The following is a 16,325-nucleotide window of genomic DNA, read 5'->3' as shown; positions in this document are numbered from 1 at the left end:
TTAAAACAGAATCGTTGCAGAATGACCAGCCATTTCTAGACTTTAAATAAGCTGTGTAATGTCCTGATGTTATTGAAGGGCCGTCATGATATATAATTGCTGCAGTTACAAAAGTCCTTCCTGATATTGACAACTGCGAAGCTACAAAATTTTTAATTAAAGTTGTCAATTTTGTTCCATCAGGCCTACATCGTTGGAACATTAAAATGACATACTGGCCATATGTTCGTATAAATAATGTGGACATCATTTCAGATTTACATTGGCTACACTCCATGTTGTGATCAGCTGCTTTTACTAGCTTATTAAAGGAGACTGATTTACTGTCTGGCAAAGTTAAATATATAAATCTTTCTGAGTCTACACTAGTAGTACTTGATACCATACAGTTCTCGCAGTCATGCTGCCATTGATAAGAAAGCCCAAACAGCTGATCTACATCTACACCTTCAGCATGCAATACATCAAGCATATACATTAAAAACTCCTGACAATCTTGCTGAATATTTTGAGAGAATTGTGTTTGGCCTGAACATCTGTCTAACAGATTTCGAATTTCAGACACACTTTCTATGTTTGTTCTATCAGTGCTACATTTCTCTAACACAGAATTTAACAAACTGCAAAATCTTTGATCAGAATTGACCACAATCTCTTCTTTTACATTTTCTAGAGAAAACAAAACATTAACCACTACATTAGCATAGCAGTTGACACCAGAACTGTTTTCAAATTGAAAACCAACAACATCTTCAATAGAATCCTTTTTGTTTCTGCTTGTAATTTTAGGTTCATCGACTTTTCGTCTTTTTGCTACAACCTCCCCAGTATTGGTCACATTTCTTCGTTTCCGGCCTACCACACGTTTCTCAAACAAAGGATACTGAGGCAAATGTGGCGCATACTCTCTTCTTAACCTATTGTATTCCTTAACACAATCTAGATCCGCACAAATGTTTGTGACATCACACTCAATCAAGTACAATCCCGATAAAGTTCTAACTCGTGACAATGCCACATATGCCATACCCTCCTTGAACACAGAACTGCCAATATTCACCAATGCACAGTCTACACTTAAACCTTGCGATTTATGGATTGTCACCGCATATGCCAAGCAAACAGGAAACTGCTTACGGCGAACATATAAGTCTTTTACAAGCAAAAATCTAGCAGAGCAACGACCAATTAGCTGTACTTCCTCAATGCCATCAAATTTAATTTTTAAAAATTCAATTCCATCTCTATTTCTGTATTTTACAAAATCAACAACATTACCCATTGATCCATTTACCAGACCTCTTTCAACATGTAAATTCCTTCTTAAAATTATACGGCAGTTCAAGCACACATTCAGAGTCTTTTCAAAACCTGCAGTTTTAGATATACTCTTCTCTAATGAATCCAATTTTGTTTTCAGATTCTCAGACAAAATAATTGTTGATCCCATATGCTCTACTCTGTCAATAGCTTCCAGTTTCACAATCTCTTGCTTTTCTAAATGCAACATTTTGTTGTTGAATTTGGCACATTCTGCAAGAGTTGGCATCAAACATATTCCAGATTTCTTATCAGTAATTTTCTGAAAAATATTCTCAGGCACAACATCTTGTTCTGGATATAAATTTGACAGTAATCGTGCATGTAAAGCTTCTTTCCCATGCTCGGTCACTTTTCCAATTCTAACATCTTGTAGAATAGTCTTGTAAACTTCATCCTTCGCCTGACGCATATTTTCATGCAGTTCAGCATAATTGAAGTTTAACCATATATTGACGTTGCCAATGCTGCCTAGGCACTTCCTGGTATCTTCATGCGTGAGCATTTTGAACACAGGTTGCCCTTTCACTGGTGTCAGCTGCAAAAGATCTCCGAAAACAATGATGTGTTTGCCACCAAATAACACATCATACTCTGTTTTGAGAACTTCTTGCATTCTCAAATGCACAAAGGCAAGCATGACATTGGAAACCATGCTTACTTCGTCAATGATAAGAAGTTTCCTCAAGATTCTTGAAACTTCAAAACAAGCATCTCCAGATAGCTTGTGATATTGTAATTTGTTGTCATGCTCCACTGGCGATACAGAAAAGGGGGTGGTGATGAACAGAGTGTCTGAATTAAGCAGACCACTCTTACCCAGTCCAAAGATCAGGGCTTGATCCATCACCTTTATTTATCTCACTGCCCCATCCCAGCTCAGAACCTGGCTATATGCAAATCAGTCTGTCCCTGGCCCAGTGCATCATGGGAACAGGGCAGACCAAACTACCAAGCCAATTCTTCACCAGAAAGGAGACAAGCTACCGGGGACCGGTTTCTGGCATTTCAGCCTCTTCGGCCCGGCTTGCTTGAATCCTGAAGGAGCAGTGAGAAAGGGACTCATGTCTGAGTATACCCTGCCACACCTATAGTGGCCAAAAACGATACAGAAAAGGGGGTGGTGATGAACAGAGTGTCTGAATTAAGCAGACCACTCTTACCCAGTCCAAAGATCAGGGCTTGATCTATCACCTTTATTTATCTCACTGCCCCATCCCAGCTCAGAACCTGGCTATATGCAAATCAGTCTGTCCCTGGCCCAGTGCATCATGGGAACAGGGCAGACCAAACTACCAAGCCAATTCTTCACCAGAAAGGAGACAAGCTACCGGGGACCGGTTTCTGGCATTTCAGCCTCTTCGGCCCGGCTTGCTTGAATCCTGATGGAGCAGTGAGAAAGGGACTCATGTCTGAGTATACCCTGCCACACCTATAGTGGCCAAAAACGATACAGAAAAGGGGGTGGTGATGAACAGAGTGTCTGAATTAAGCAGACCACTCTTACCCAGTCCAAAGATCAGGGCTTGATCCATCACCTTTATTTATCTCACTGCCCCATCCCAGCTCAGAACCTGGCTATATGCAAATCAGTCTGTCCCTGGCCCAGTGCATCATGGGAACAGGGCAGACCAAACTACCAAGCCAATTCTTCACCAGAAAGGAGACAAGCTACCGGGGACCGGTTTCTGGCATTTCAGCCTCTTCGGCCCGGCTTGCTTGAATCCTGATGGAGCAGTGAGAAAGGGACTCATGTCTGAGTATACCCTGCCACACCTATAGTGGCCAAAAACTATACAGAAAAGGGGGTGGTGATGAACAGAGTGTCTGAATTAAGCAGACCACTCTTACCCAGTCCAAAGACCAGGGCTTGATCCATCACCTTTATTTATCTCACTGCCCCATCCCAGCTCAGAACCTGGCTATATGCAAATCAGTCTGTCCCTGGCCCAGTGCATCATGGGAACAGGGCAGACCAAACTACCAAGCCAATTCTTCACCAGAAAGGAGACAAGCTTCCGGGGACCGGTTTCTGGCATTACAGCCGTCTTCGGCCCGGCTTGCTTGAATCCTGATGGAGCAGTGAGCAAGGGACTCATGTCTGAGTATACCCTGCCACACCTATAGTGGCCAAAAACGATTCAGAAAAGGGGGTGGTGATGAACAGAGTGTCTGAATTAAGCAGACCACTCTTACCCAGTCCAAAGATCAGGGCTTGATCCATCACCGTTATTTAGCTCACTGCCCCATCCCAGCTCAGAACCTGGCTATATGCAAATTAGTCTGTCCCTGGCCCAGTGCATCATGGGAACAGGGCAGACCAAACTACCAAGCCAATTCTTCACCAGAAAGGAGACAAGCTTCCGGGGACTGGTTTCTGGCATTACAGCCGTCTTCGGCCCGGCTTGCTTGAATCCTGATGGAGCAGTGAGCAAGGGACTCATGTCTGAGTATACCCTGCCACACCTATAGTGGCCAAAAACGATTCAGAAAAGGGGGTGGTCATGAACAGAGTGTCTGAATTAAGCAGACCACTCTTACCCAGTCCAAAGATCAGGGCTTGATCCATCACCGTTATTTAGCTCACTGCCCCATCCCAGCTCAGAACCTGGTGATGGATCAAGCCCTGATCTTTTGACTGGGTAGGAGTGTTCTACTTAATTCAGATACTCTGTCCATCACCACCCCTCTTTTTGAATCGTTTTAGCCACTAGAAGTGTGGAAGGGTATACTCAGATGTGAGTCCCTTGCTCACTGCACCATCAGGATTCAAGCAAAGCGGGCCGAAGACGGCTGCAATGCCTGAAACCGCCCCCTGGAAGCTTGTTTCCTTTCCAGTTAAGAATTGGCTTTTGTAGTCTGGTCTGCCCTGTTCCCATGATGCACTGGGCCAGGGACAGACTAATTTGCATACAGCCAGGTTCTGAAACTGGGATGGTGCAATGAGCTAAAAAACGGTGTTGGATCTAGCCCTGATCTCTTGACTGGGTGAGAGTACTCTGCTTAATTCAGAGACTCTGTCCATCACCACCCCTTGTTGTAAATATGCTCCACTGGCAGCATCAGTAAACGATGTAAAGTAATCCCTTTAATGTTATGTGCTGCCAGTCCAGTTGGAGCGGTGACAACACAAGACAGCGATGACTCTGTCCTTTCCTGCAAATAGCATGAAATTGCTTTAATGAGGAAACTTTTTCCAGTTCCCGCTTCTCCACTCACGTACAGTCGGACAGGCTTCAACGACGTACATGAGCACTCTTTCTTGTCATGACTTAATCCATGATCAATTTGCATGGTAACTTCGTCATATATTTTCCTCTGCTCAACGTTGAGTTGTCTTTCCAACTCTTCTAAGTTAACCGCATCCTCCTGAGCATGTGCCATGGCTCTTTCCACTTCATTCATGGCAGTGGCAGCTTCATTTTCGATAACAGGTCCTCCTAGTGGATCCTGACTCAATGAAGCAGAACTCTGACTGTCCTGAGAACTGTCTCTGGCAATCTCGGCTGCAATCGTTGCTTCCTGCTCAATTTCCGCATTCAACATTTCTACATATTTGGGAAAAGCAGGACATTCTATGGTCTCCTTGGCGGCATTGAAAGAGTCTTCGTAACAGAGGAAATCTCCAAGCAGTTCCTCTTCTGCACGCCAAGGCTTGAAAAGTTGCAAAAGTGCTAAATAGAAAAACTCCTTTTTTTCAGGAGATTCGCCACTCAATTTTCGATGGTTTACCAAGTGGCATTTTCTTTGCTTGACCAGACATCCCTCACTTCCTATTACAGCATACACTCCTTTCTCAGTATCTTCTTTGATGTTCCTCTTGAATATGTAATTTTGAAGAACCTCATACAGACAAACATTGTCGAGGTGACTGCTTCTATTTGGATAATATGTATCCAACATGTTGGTCTTCAAAATGTCGGTACTGTTTGGCTCCTTTTCCGCCAAATACTCAATTTCCCGCACAGGTTTCAGAACTCGATTACGCGTTGCAGCAAGACCAAGACTCGCCCAAACGATACTCCTGGACTTGGCATAGAGACTTGCTGAAGACAACCGGTCAGAGCATTCGTAAGCTCCAATTTCTCGATGCGACAACATCTTCAGACTGAAACTGTACAACTTCTTGCTGAGGCTCTTTTCATGGGAAATGTCCTCCCACATATCCTTCAATTCTGTCTTCTCTTTTTTGGTGATGTAAGACGTCACATACCGAGCCACAGCCATACAGTTATCAGCCACAAACTGTATATCCATGTTAGCATTCCACATGGACAAAATCACCGGGTTGTAGTCGTTGATGTACTTGGACTCTTCGTTCCTCTTCAAATTGTATGTGTTTTTAGGTGATTTCTTCATGACATTATGTCGCAGCGAAGACATCAAACTGTTTACTCTTCCTTTAGAAATCACCGGTCGTGGAAAGCCGAAACGACATTTAGTGTAGAACTTGTCCTTGTTTCGGAATTTACGACGGCAGTACTTTCCACATCGATGGCTTTGGAAACGCAGAACTTTTTCTCTTAGGCTTTTCTTCTCCTTTGCGTTTGGAACAGCACACGTAGAATACTGTTGGATGAAACTCATCACTGAGTCTTCTGGATCCGTTCCAAATTTAGGTGCATCCTTGATCCACAGCAACATATGTATATGAGGAGCACCTCTTGCTTGGTACTCCTTTCTCCAGAAGAAATCCAACACCTCTCCAAGAGGTGGATTCTTCTTATTCATGATGAAAGACATCATAGCTTCAAATCTATGATTGAAGTACCTACATACATTGACTGGATCCAAAGAGCACAGTTCTCCGGGTGTCTTGAATTCGATGTTATCTACGTTAGCATTTGCCTCTCGTAGAAATTCAAGTAAGTCTTCCCAGCCATACTCGGCACAGCTCAGAGTGAGGAACCATGTGGGAGTACCTAAGTTCCTCAGCATACATTTTAAATCACCATGACGACGGTACCAGTACTCATTAGTACCACGCTGACACGCCATGAGATTAATCAGGTGAGAATCCAAAATACTGTCTTGGACATTGACTTTATCCATAAAGTCACTTGCCGAGATGTTTTGCATGTGTATACCACTTTTCAAGATGTGGTTCACTGCATATGACAGTCCAGACAGATCGCTTTCAAACAGGAGATGAAACAAATAAGGAATGCATTGTCGAAACCTAGCATCTCCTGCATACAATCGCAAAGTCCGGTATTCAGAAGCAGGAATTTGATGAGGTCGCTCATCATATCTTCCTCCCTGACCTGTTGGAAAAAGCTGTGGGAAACACCGAGCTTCCAAACTTTCCTCCCAAACACTAATGGGACTCCCTTTGGCTTGTTTCATTTGAAACAACTCAATAGCATTCCCCATGACTTCCTTGGAATGCAAAGGATGAACACTATAATGTTCATATATTTCTTCACTAGTAGAGGGATCTACTTTCTCAATTTGACCAGCACACAAATCGCTATCCTCTTCCTCACTTACTTCCTCTTCTGCAATATATGCATTCTTATAGTATTTATTATTTTTTTTCAAATACAATGTTGCCATTTTAACTTTCCTAACATCTACTAAATCTTGCCATATTTTCTTATTCTTTGTCGGAACCCCATTAACTAAGATAACCAGAGGTTCCTCTTCCACTTTTTCTACTCCAATTGTGTTAATGTTTTTCTTCAAATCTAGAGGCAAATAAACAACTCTTCCCTTTAATCCTCTCTGTAAATCTGATGGAGGCAATTTCCCTGTCTTTGGCTCCATTCTTACAATAGCCTGAAAGGGATGGATACTTTGAATCAAAATAGATTCATAAGTATTTAAATCCTTCAATTCAGAAGGAATCTCAACCAATTCCAGATTATTATGAACTGCTCTAGCAGGCATCTGGTTTTGATTTAATTTGCAACAACAATAAGTACACACACGTTGATCCAATCCCAAATCAAAACAATTTTCTACCATCAAGTATGTTGCAAAATCCTTCCATTCACTATTATTTTCCCTTTCACTTTTTGCATATAAATCCACTAACTTAGTCTGATTCTTATAATAAGTGCGTCGACAACACACACAAGTGACATTTGGCCTCTCACTTGATTTGACCTGAAACGTCGCAATTTCCCTCTGGAAATTATCTGTACTGGAAACCTGTACACTATCTTCCACATTACCCGCTTCTTCTTGGTCAATTTCAACATTCTCCTCTTTACTTCCAAAGTAACAAAACTCAATTTCTTCACATATATTCTTCACATCTATTTCAGAACCATGCAAAAGAGCAGCGCATAATTGTTTAAGCATAATTGCTGGACTCTTAGCATAATACAACATTCTAACTAATTTCCTCACTTTATTATGATGCACTGCTAGCATCCTGAAATGATGAAAAACACTCTGGCATACTCTCCTGGAAAGACAAGCCAGTGAATGACCATGCAAACCTGTCACTTCTCTCACTAGGCAAGGATCTAATTCTTGCAACAACCTTATTTTCTGCTTCAAACTTTTCTTATTAAATGACCGTACAAAATCACAAAGCAAATTGATGGAATCCTGTCGCACACTACAAATACTACTACACTTCCAGGTGTACACAAGACCCTTAGCACATCTTCCTAAAACCTCATTACCTAACACCTCTTCTGCCTCTGTTGTCACAAGTTTTTCTTTTTCAACTGGACAACCATCTTTCACTTCATAAGCACGACCACTGGTGTCAACTGCATGCACCAAATCATTATCCTGGAAATAACTCTCCTCATTAAAAAATGCCTCACAGCTTGAACTATGAATCCATTCTCCAGAAATAATTTCACAAAAATTACTACGATTAACTATTCTCTTCCATCTACTATTTCTTTTGAAATCATAAATTGCCTTGTTTAGCTTCCTAATTCTATTGATTATCAAAATAAATAACTTACGTTTAATTTCAAATGCCTGATCAATAACTTTCTCAACTTTTTTTTTTCTCTTATAAAAAACCACTTTCTGTTGACCTTTCTTAATATTTTTTAACAAATTGCCAATTATCCTGTTGCGGAACATTCGTTTACGAATGTCCCTAAACAGTTGTTTCCTTCTACTATCATGCACAGAGTTATCTCTTGCTCTAGCAGTAACATTTTTGATTGGCCTTTCCTTTCCATTTGAATTGGTTCTCTTTTTATGGACTGAAACATTTTCTGTAGTAATATTTTTTTTACTACACATATTTCTTATGAATGTTTTTGTACTCTTACCCGGTGCTTTCTTCGTGACTTGACAAATCTTTTTGTTAGAGGACTGCTGCTTCTTTTGATTCACCTGCTGTCTTTGACGTTTTGCAGCCTTTCTCTCTCTTTCTTTCGATGTCATGGTGAAATGTTGAAATGATCTGCAGTTGAATCTGTGGTAAAATATATAAAAAAATGTTATTAACCACTATTACCAAACAGTAAATCAATAACAGTGATCAAAAACTTAACACACTACTTGACATTTTAAATAGAAGATTTTTTAGTCCTTGGCAAATTTACAATACAGAAATAGCAGAAAAGAAATGGAATTTATATTCATGTTACCTGTGCTATTTTATATGTGAATCTGATCTAATTTTATGAGCATATTTTAATATTTTATTGAAGACACTACACATAACCTGCTTTTGAAGGTGTCTTTATTTTTAAATTAAACGGTTTACCTTTTTACTTTTTATTAATTATAAATTTTAAAAATAAATGTTTATATTTCCATAGGCTCAAGCAGGTCAGCTTCCCATCCTATGTCATATAATTCGGACAAATCTGCATCCTCATCACGCTCTTCTTCATCCTCAGGATTTAAATCATCCAAGGGATCAACATCCACTGATGTTTCAATTACAAGTTCAATGATGAGGTCAAAATCAACTGATTGCAGATTGTCGCTCATGTTGATGTTGTCTTTATCTTTAAAGAAAGATAACAACAATGAGATGTTGCAGAGTAAGAGACAAATCTCAGAGATTATAATAGTAAAATTGTTTAACAAGAGTAACATTTTGCAGCTATTATTTAGCCATGTCCAGCGATGCTGAGCAGGTGAAGCCTATGTCTAATTTTTCAGTGAACAGGACTCATCTCTTCTTAACCTTGGATAAGCCTCACCAACTCTGTGTCCCCTGCACATACTTAAATGTAAAGGGGCAGATTTATGTTAAATGGCACATCCCCAGGCATGCACCAGTTAACGTGCACCACTGCTCTGCCACCCATGGTGTGCCGTATTTACAATCAGATAGGAGAAAGCTGCGTCAAAACCCTGCGCCTGCTTTAAGCAGGCATAGGTCTTGACGCAACATTGTGGAGATGGGGCACCCCTGAGCCTTGCTTGAGCTGCATCGCACTTGCGATACAACTCCAGCAATCACTACCTTTACAGCACAGATACGTCACGCATCTGTGCCATTTTTGCCCCATGATGCCCCGCATTGTAAATGCAGCACACCATGGGTGGCGGAACAGCGGCGCAGGATGACTGGCACATCCCTGGTGATGCGCCAGTCATCATAAATCTATCCCTAAGCTTCTTATCTTGTTACAGATGAACCGCCATATGTACCATCAAACTATTTTGCATTTCCTAAATAGCGAATTTTAAGGAATAAATAGCAATTCTTTACCATTCCTAATTTGCAATGAGCAAATTGCTAATTGCAAATTACCCATTCATTTCCATGGGCTAGGAGGCTCATAGGAATGAAGGTACAATTTGCGATTAGCAATTAGCTCATCGCAAATTAGGAATTTTTCCAAGGGTGCAGGGGTGTCTCAAGAACACCCTGCTGCACCCCTGAAAAAGAAATTTGGGGGCATATGGCGCACATACATGCCCTAAGGGCATGTATTGGCGTCATATGGCACCTTTTGTTTTTAAAAAAAAAATGCTTTTTGAAAAGAATTCGCAAATTACCACCAACTAGAAGTTGGTGGTAGTTTCCAAATCCTTAATGTCATTTTTTACATATTTTTAGTTTGATACATTGCATTTAAGGAATCGCAAAATTTGCAAATCCTTCAGTGCAATCGCAAAATAAGGAATAGCTTATTCCTTATTTTGCATCAAACTTGTTTGATACATACCATTTGTCTAATTAGCATTCGCAAAGGCTGAAATTTGCAGAATTTTGATCTTTGCGAATGGTAATTAGCTTGATACATATGACCCCAAGTTGGCCTGTCTTGCAACATGGTGCATCTTTTGCATCACTGCTGCATCGGTTTCATGTGGCACGTTTTTTTTACAACATGACACATCTGCCTAAATGCATCAATTTGTAATTTTCTCGCCTCATAGCAAATCTTTTGCACTGCCACTGCATCATAAAAGTGACGCACAGTGGCGTAAAAGAGACATACACCTATCATAAATCTGTCTCTACCATTTTAAATGATTAATCCAGGATGACGATAAGGTGTGGCCTATCCAGAGGTTTGTTTATGGTGAGGCCTACTCACGATTGCAGATTAAAGTTACGCTTGATAAAGAATACAGAGGAGATAATACATGTAAAGGCCTACCAATGAAGTAAGTAATGTCCACTTTATTGCGCCAGTCATCATAAATGTATCCCTAAGCTTCTTATCTTGTTACAGATGAACCGCCATATGTACCATCAAACTATTTTACATTTCCTAAATAGCGAATTTTAAGGAATAAATAGCAATTCTTTACCATTCCTAATTTGCAATGAGCAAATTGCTAATTGCAAATTACCCATTCATTTCCATGGGCTAGGAGGCTCATAGGAATGAAGGTGCAATTTGCGATTAGCAATTAGCTCATCACAAAATAGGAATTTTTTCAAGGGTGCAGAGGTATCTCAAGAACACCCTGCTGCACCCCTGAAAAAGAAATTTGGGGGCATATGGCGCACATACATGCCCTAAGGACATGTATTGGCGTCATATGGCACCTTTTGGTTTTTGGAAAAAAATGCTTTTTGAAAAGAATTCACAAATTACCACCAACTAGAAGTTGGTGGTAGTTTCCAAATCCTTAATGTCATTTTTTACATATTTTTTGTTTGATACATTGCTTTTAAGGAATCGCAAAATTTGCAAATCCTTCAGTGCAATCGCAAAATAAGGAATAGCAAATTTTGAATTAAGGACATTTTAAGTCATTTCCACATGTGCAGTGTTTTCAAATTATGATTTGAAAATCGTTTTTGGGGAAAAGGAATGGTTTGCAAATTTATGACAAGGACATAATGGTGTATGCTTCTCTATAAGGCATTTCACTGTCTCTGATGTCATTTTTCCCATATTACATTATAAGACCTTTCCCCATGGAGCACATTCCTTGTAAATATGCTCCCACCTGTGCATGGTGAATTTAGATTTTGACTGTTTCAGTCACATAGCCGTGTTAAAAGTGACCCAAAAAAATTGCAAACGCTTTAAAAAAACACATTCATGTGTCTTAAGGACATTTTAAGTCATTTCCCCGTGGACAGTGTTTTGTAAGTGGCGCAAAAGAGGCATACACCTATCATAAATCTGTCCCTAGCATTTTAAATGATTAATTCAGGATGACGATAAGGTGTGGCCTATCCAGAGGTTTGTTTAAGGTGAGGCCTACTCAGGATTGCAGATTAAAGTTACGCTTGATGAAGAATACAGAGGACATAATACATGTAAAGCTCTACCAATGAAGTAAGTAATGTCCACTTCATTGCGCCAGTCATCATAAATGTATCCCTAAGCTTCTTATCTTGTTAGACATCAACCGCCATATGTACCATCAAACTATTTTGCATTTCCTAAATAGCGAATTTTAAGGAATAAATAGCGATTCTTTACCATTCCAAATTTGCGATGAGCAAATTGCTAATTGCAAATTACCCATTCATTTCCATGGGCCAGGAGGCCCATATGAATGAAGGTGCAATTTGCGATTAGCAATTAGCTCATCGCAAATTAGGAATTTTTCCAAAGGTGCAGGGGTGTCTCAAGAACACCCTGCTGCACCCCTGAAAAAGAAATTTGGGGGCATATAGCGCACATAAATTTTAACAACATTCCTTTACCTCAAAAACGATTTTCAATTCATAATTTGAAAACACTGCCCACAGGGAAATTACTTAAAATGTCCTTAAGACACATGAAAGTGTTTTTTGATTGCCTTTCCAGCATGGTTGGGTTACTTTTAACATGGCTATGTAACACAAACATTTAAAATCTAAATTTGCCATGCACAAGTGGGAGCATATTTACAAGCAATTTGCACCACAGAGAAAGGTCTTACATTAAAATGGGAAAAATAACATCAGGGACAGTCAATTGCCTTATAAAGAAGCATACACCATTATGTCCTTGTCATAAATTTAAAAACAATTCCTTTTCCCCAAAAACGATTTTCAAATCATAATTTCAAAACACTGCACATGGGAAAATTACTTAAAATGTCCTTAAGACACATAAAAGCGTTTTTTGATTGCCTTTGCAGCATGTTTGTATCACTTTTAACATGGCTATGTAACACAAACATTCAAAATCTAAATTTTCCATGCACAGGTGGGAGCATATTTACAAGCAATTTGCGCCACATAATTCATAATTTTCTCCTTAAAGCACACTATTCTCTATCTAAATTAAAGAAATATTTTCTCACCTTAGCAAATACTTTGAGTTTCAAAACAGTCTCAGAAACACACCAATTTGTCTTCAGCAGAGCAAAAGGTATGCACTCCAGAGTCTGCAGCTATCAAAAGCACAGAATGGCTGTAATTCTTCACACATATCTCTCATGTCACCCAATCAAAACTCTTCCCTCACTTTTTTTCAAATGAAAACCCTTCCCCCCTCTGCCATTTCATGCCTTTTCTGCATGGCAACCACCTCTTGGAAGACCTCTGGTGTTTGCAAGTTCACACAACAATGTTGCAATTGAACTCTGAACTCTCAGTGCACCTGCATATCCAGTGCATTCTTTCATTTAATGATTTTTTATTGACCATTCAAAATACATCTTTCAAATAACTCATCCATGCACCCTAACTTTCTGTTTTCAGCAATCAAAATCCACCAATCACTGTTACTGCTTCATGAACACAGAAACTCCACAGTTTTTTTCATTTTAAACTCTCATTTTTTCAACTGCCATTTCATTGCCACACTTCATCTGACTGCAGGAGAACCTTCTCTCACCATGTTTTCTGTCTGGATTGTTGGACATAGTTATATCCACTGGGCTCACAGGTATGCTGAGAACAGAAAATTACCTAACCTCAATTTACAAGATGTGGAAATTAAGTGGTTTGGCCACAGAGGATTAAAATGTCACCAATTGATACCATTGGTGAAAACCTTTATGCATTTGCCCAAACCTGACCTGTTAATTGTGCACTGTGGAGGTAATGATTTGGGCACTTTGACTGGGGTAGGTCTGGAAATGCTTTTAAAGGACACCTTTGAGCAATTAATGGCACTTTTTCCTCAGACTGCCTTGGTATATTCAAATATATGCCAAAGACAGAAATGGAGGTGGTCAAACCAATTTTGTCCACAAATTGAAAAGTCGAGGAAGCATGTAAACAAATCTGTTTCAGCTTACATGAGAGACCATGGAATGGGCTCCATGTACAACAATAACTTGCGTTACTACATGCAAGATATCTACAGAGGAGATGGAGTTCACTTCTCAGATGAGGGCAACAGAATTTTCACTCTGAATTTAAGACTGTGCATTGGTACCTACTTATAAGTACCTAAATGTACCATAAACCCAAAAGCTCTTCTCAGAGCTACCCTACATCTGATCACTCACAATTATTATTTTACTCTAACTTTTTTCACTAATTTTCAACTAAGTACGCTCCCCGGGGCGCTACCCGGTACGCGAACCGGGAGCTAACCTCGCGAAATTTTTTTTAAAAATGGTTTTTTTTCGCACATATAAGCCTCCTCAGCCACCCTCACAAAACCTAGGGGGTCAAGATAAGTCTACCGTGCCCCCTTCTACCCATTCTGAACATTATTTGCCCTCCATTTTGTATCTTAATTCGACCGAAACACAAAATGGTGGACTCCCGTAACGCTTAAGGTTCGCGAACCGGGGCGCTCAACGGTTCGCGTACCGGGTCGCTCCCTGGGAAGCGCACCATCAAAAAAGGTGGGAAAGTAGTTTACAGAAAAGCCACTGGAGACAATTTCACCAAATATAGATTAGCTCATACTACATACCAATCCCTACCATTTTCACAAATTTGATTGGAATTCCATTTAGCCATTTAGCCTGTAGACCTCTCTAAATACCCTGAGGTAAATTACTTCTCAAAACACATCTGAAGTGTTGGAATTGACAACCAATTAAAATGTTACTTTCATTTTCTACTTTTTTTACCTGACATTTGATTGGTTATGTACCTGAATATATATAAAAGAAGAGAATGAAACACAGCCATTTTGACTACTACTTCCTGGTGTACATTTCAATTGGATTTTCACTAATCACTTCAACTTCTTTCTAAAGGTAAGTTGTTATTTTAAAAACTGAACTATATTGTGCACTATCAGTTAATATGGTAAACTTTTTCTGATAGTTATATACTATCCCTCTGTAGTAGTTATAGATTTAGATAGACTTCTCTGTTATAGTTATGGATGGAGTTAGGCTTCTCTTTTACAATTATGAATTTACTTACGTTAAATCACATACACTTTTTTATATTCCTACTTCCACTCTGATACTATACACTGCCCAAAGATAAATTCTCTGTTAAAAAATGCCTATCTAAAATTAATCCCAACAGTGCCCTATCTCTACTAATATATATTTTTTTTATCCAAATTTCAGGCAACATGGAAGGCGAACAGAAAGTTTCATTTCAAATTATCCTGCAACAGAGCAGCCAAGAATTAATTGATCCAAATTATGTAGAATTTATGGATGAAACTTGGGACCAAGAACTACTGCAATGTGTGCAAGCAGTGGATGACCTCCTTCAAAATGAGGACATTTTACACCCTCATAGATTACAAGCTATGTTCAATGAAAATGACGACATTTCAGACAGTGAAATGTTAGAAATGTTATTAAATTTTGAAACACAATCACAATAATAAATAATTGCTTAAAAAATAAAAAACAAATAAAAAATAATCAACAAAACCAACAATCAATTAACATACAGTATTTGAAAAGTCTATCATTCATTTTTCATTGCAGTACGCTGCCCAGAACGCTTCCCGGTTCGCGGACCGCGCGCTACCCACGCAAAAAAACAAAAAAAAATCTTTTTTTTTTTGCCCCGCGGGGCCCTTTTAAAACCTCCACATTAAACCTAGGGGGTCAGGGAGGATCTAGTATGCCCCCTTATGGTTATTTCCCCCTTTGTTTTGGCCTCCTCTTGTCTCTCAATCCTACCGAGAGACAAGATGGCGGCCGCTCCGGACTGTTTAGAATGTTGACAGACACCGGAGAACCAATCAGCTTCGCTACGCGAAGTTCCGGTACGCGTAAGGTCCGCGAACCGGGGCGCTGCCCGGTCCGCTGTTACAGATATATATCTTTTTTTAAACGTTAATTTCTCAAAATCCACTGGAGCACATATATTGAGACCTACAAAAGGCACATCAGGCTACCAGTCCCTACAATTTTGCCAAGTTTCGTGCAAATCCATTCAGCCGTTCGGGCTAAAAGAGAGGCCAACCGCCCTATGGAAAACTCAATGTTAAAAACATGTTTTGGGACCCCCCTTTTTTCTCGACCCCCCCTGGACGAACCCCCCCCAAATTTCCAGGGGCTGCTCAGAAACAAAATGTTCCATTTTCCAGAAAATTTCAGCCAATTCCGTCCACAAACGCCAAAGTTATTAGACATAGAATTTTCAAAAATCCCATAGGGAAAAAATCCTAACTATATATACCTACTGGCGACCGCCAGTAGGTAATAATATATATATATATATATATATATATATATATATATATATATATATATATATATATATATATATATATATATATTCACTGAAA

Source organism: Lissotriton helveticus (assembly GCF_964261635.1).
Source record: "Lissotriton helveticus chromosome 1_1 unlocalized genomic scaffold, aLisHel1.1 SUPER_1_unloc_39, whole genome shotgun sequence".
Taxonomy (NCBI): domain Eukaryota; kingdom Metazoa; phylum Chordata; class Amphibia; order Caudata; family Salamandridae; genus Lissotriton; species Lissotriton helveticus.
Note: the sequence above shows the minus strand (reverse complement) of the source record.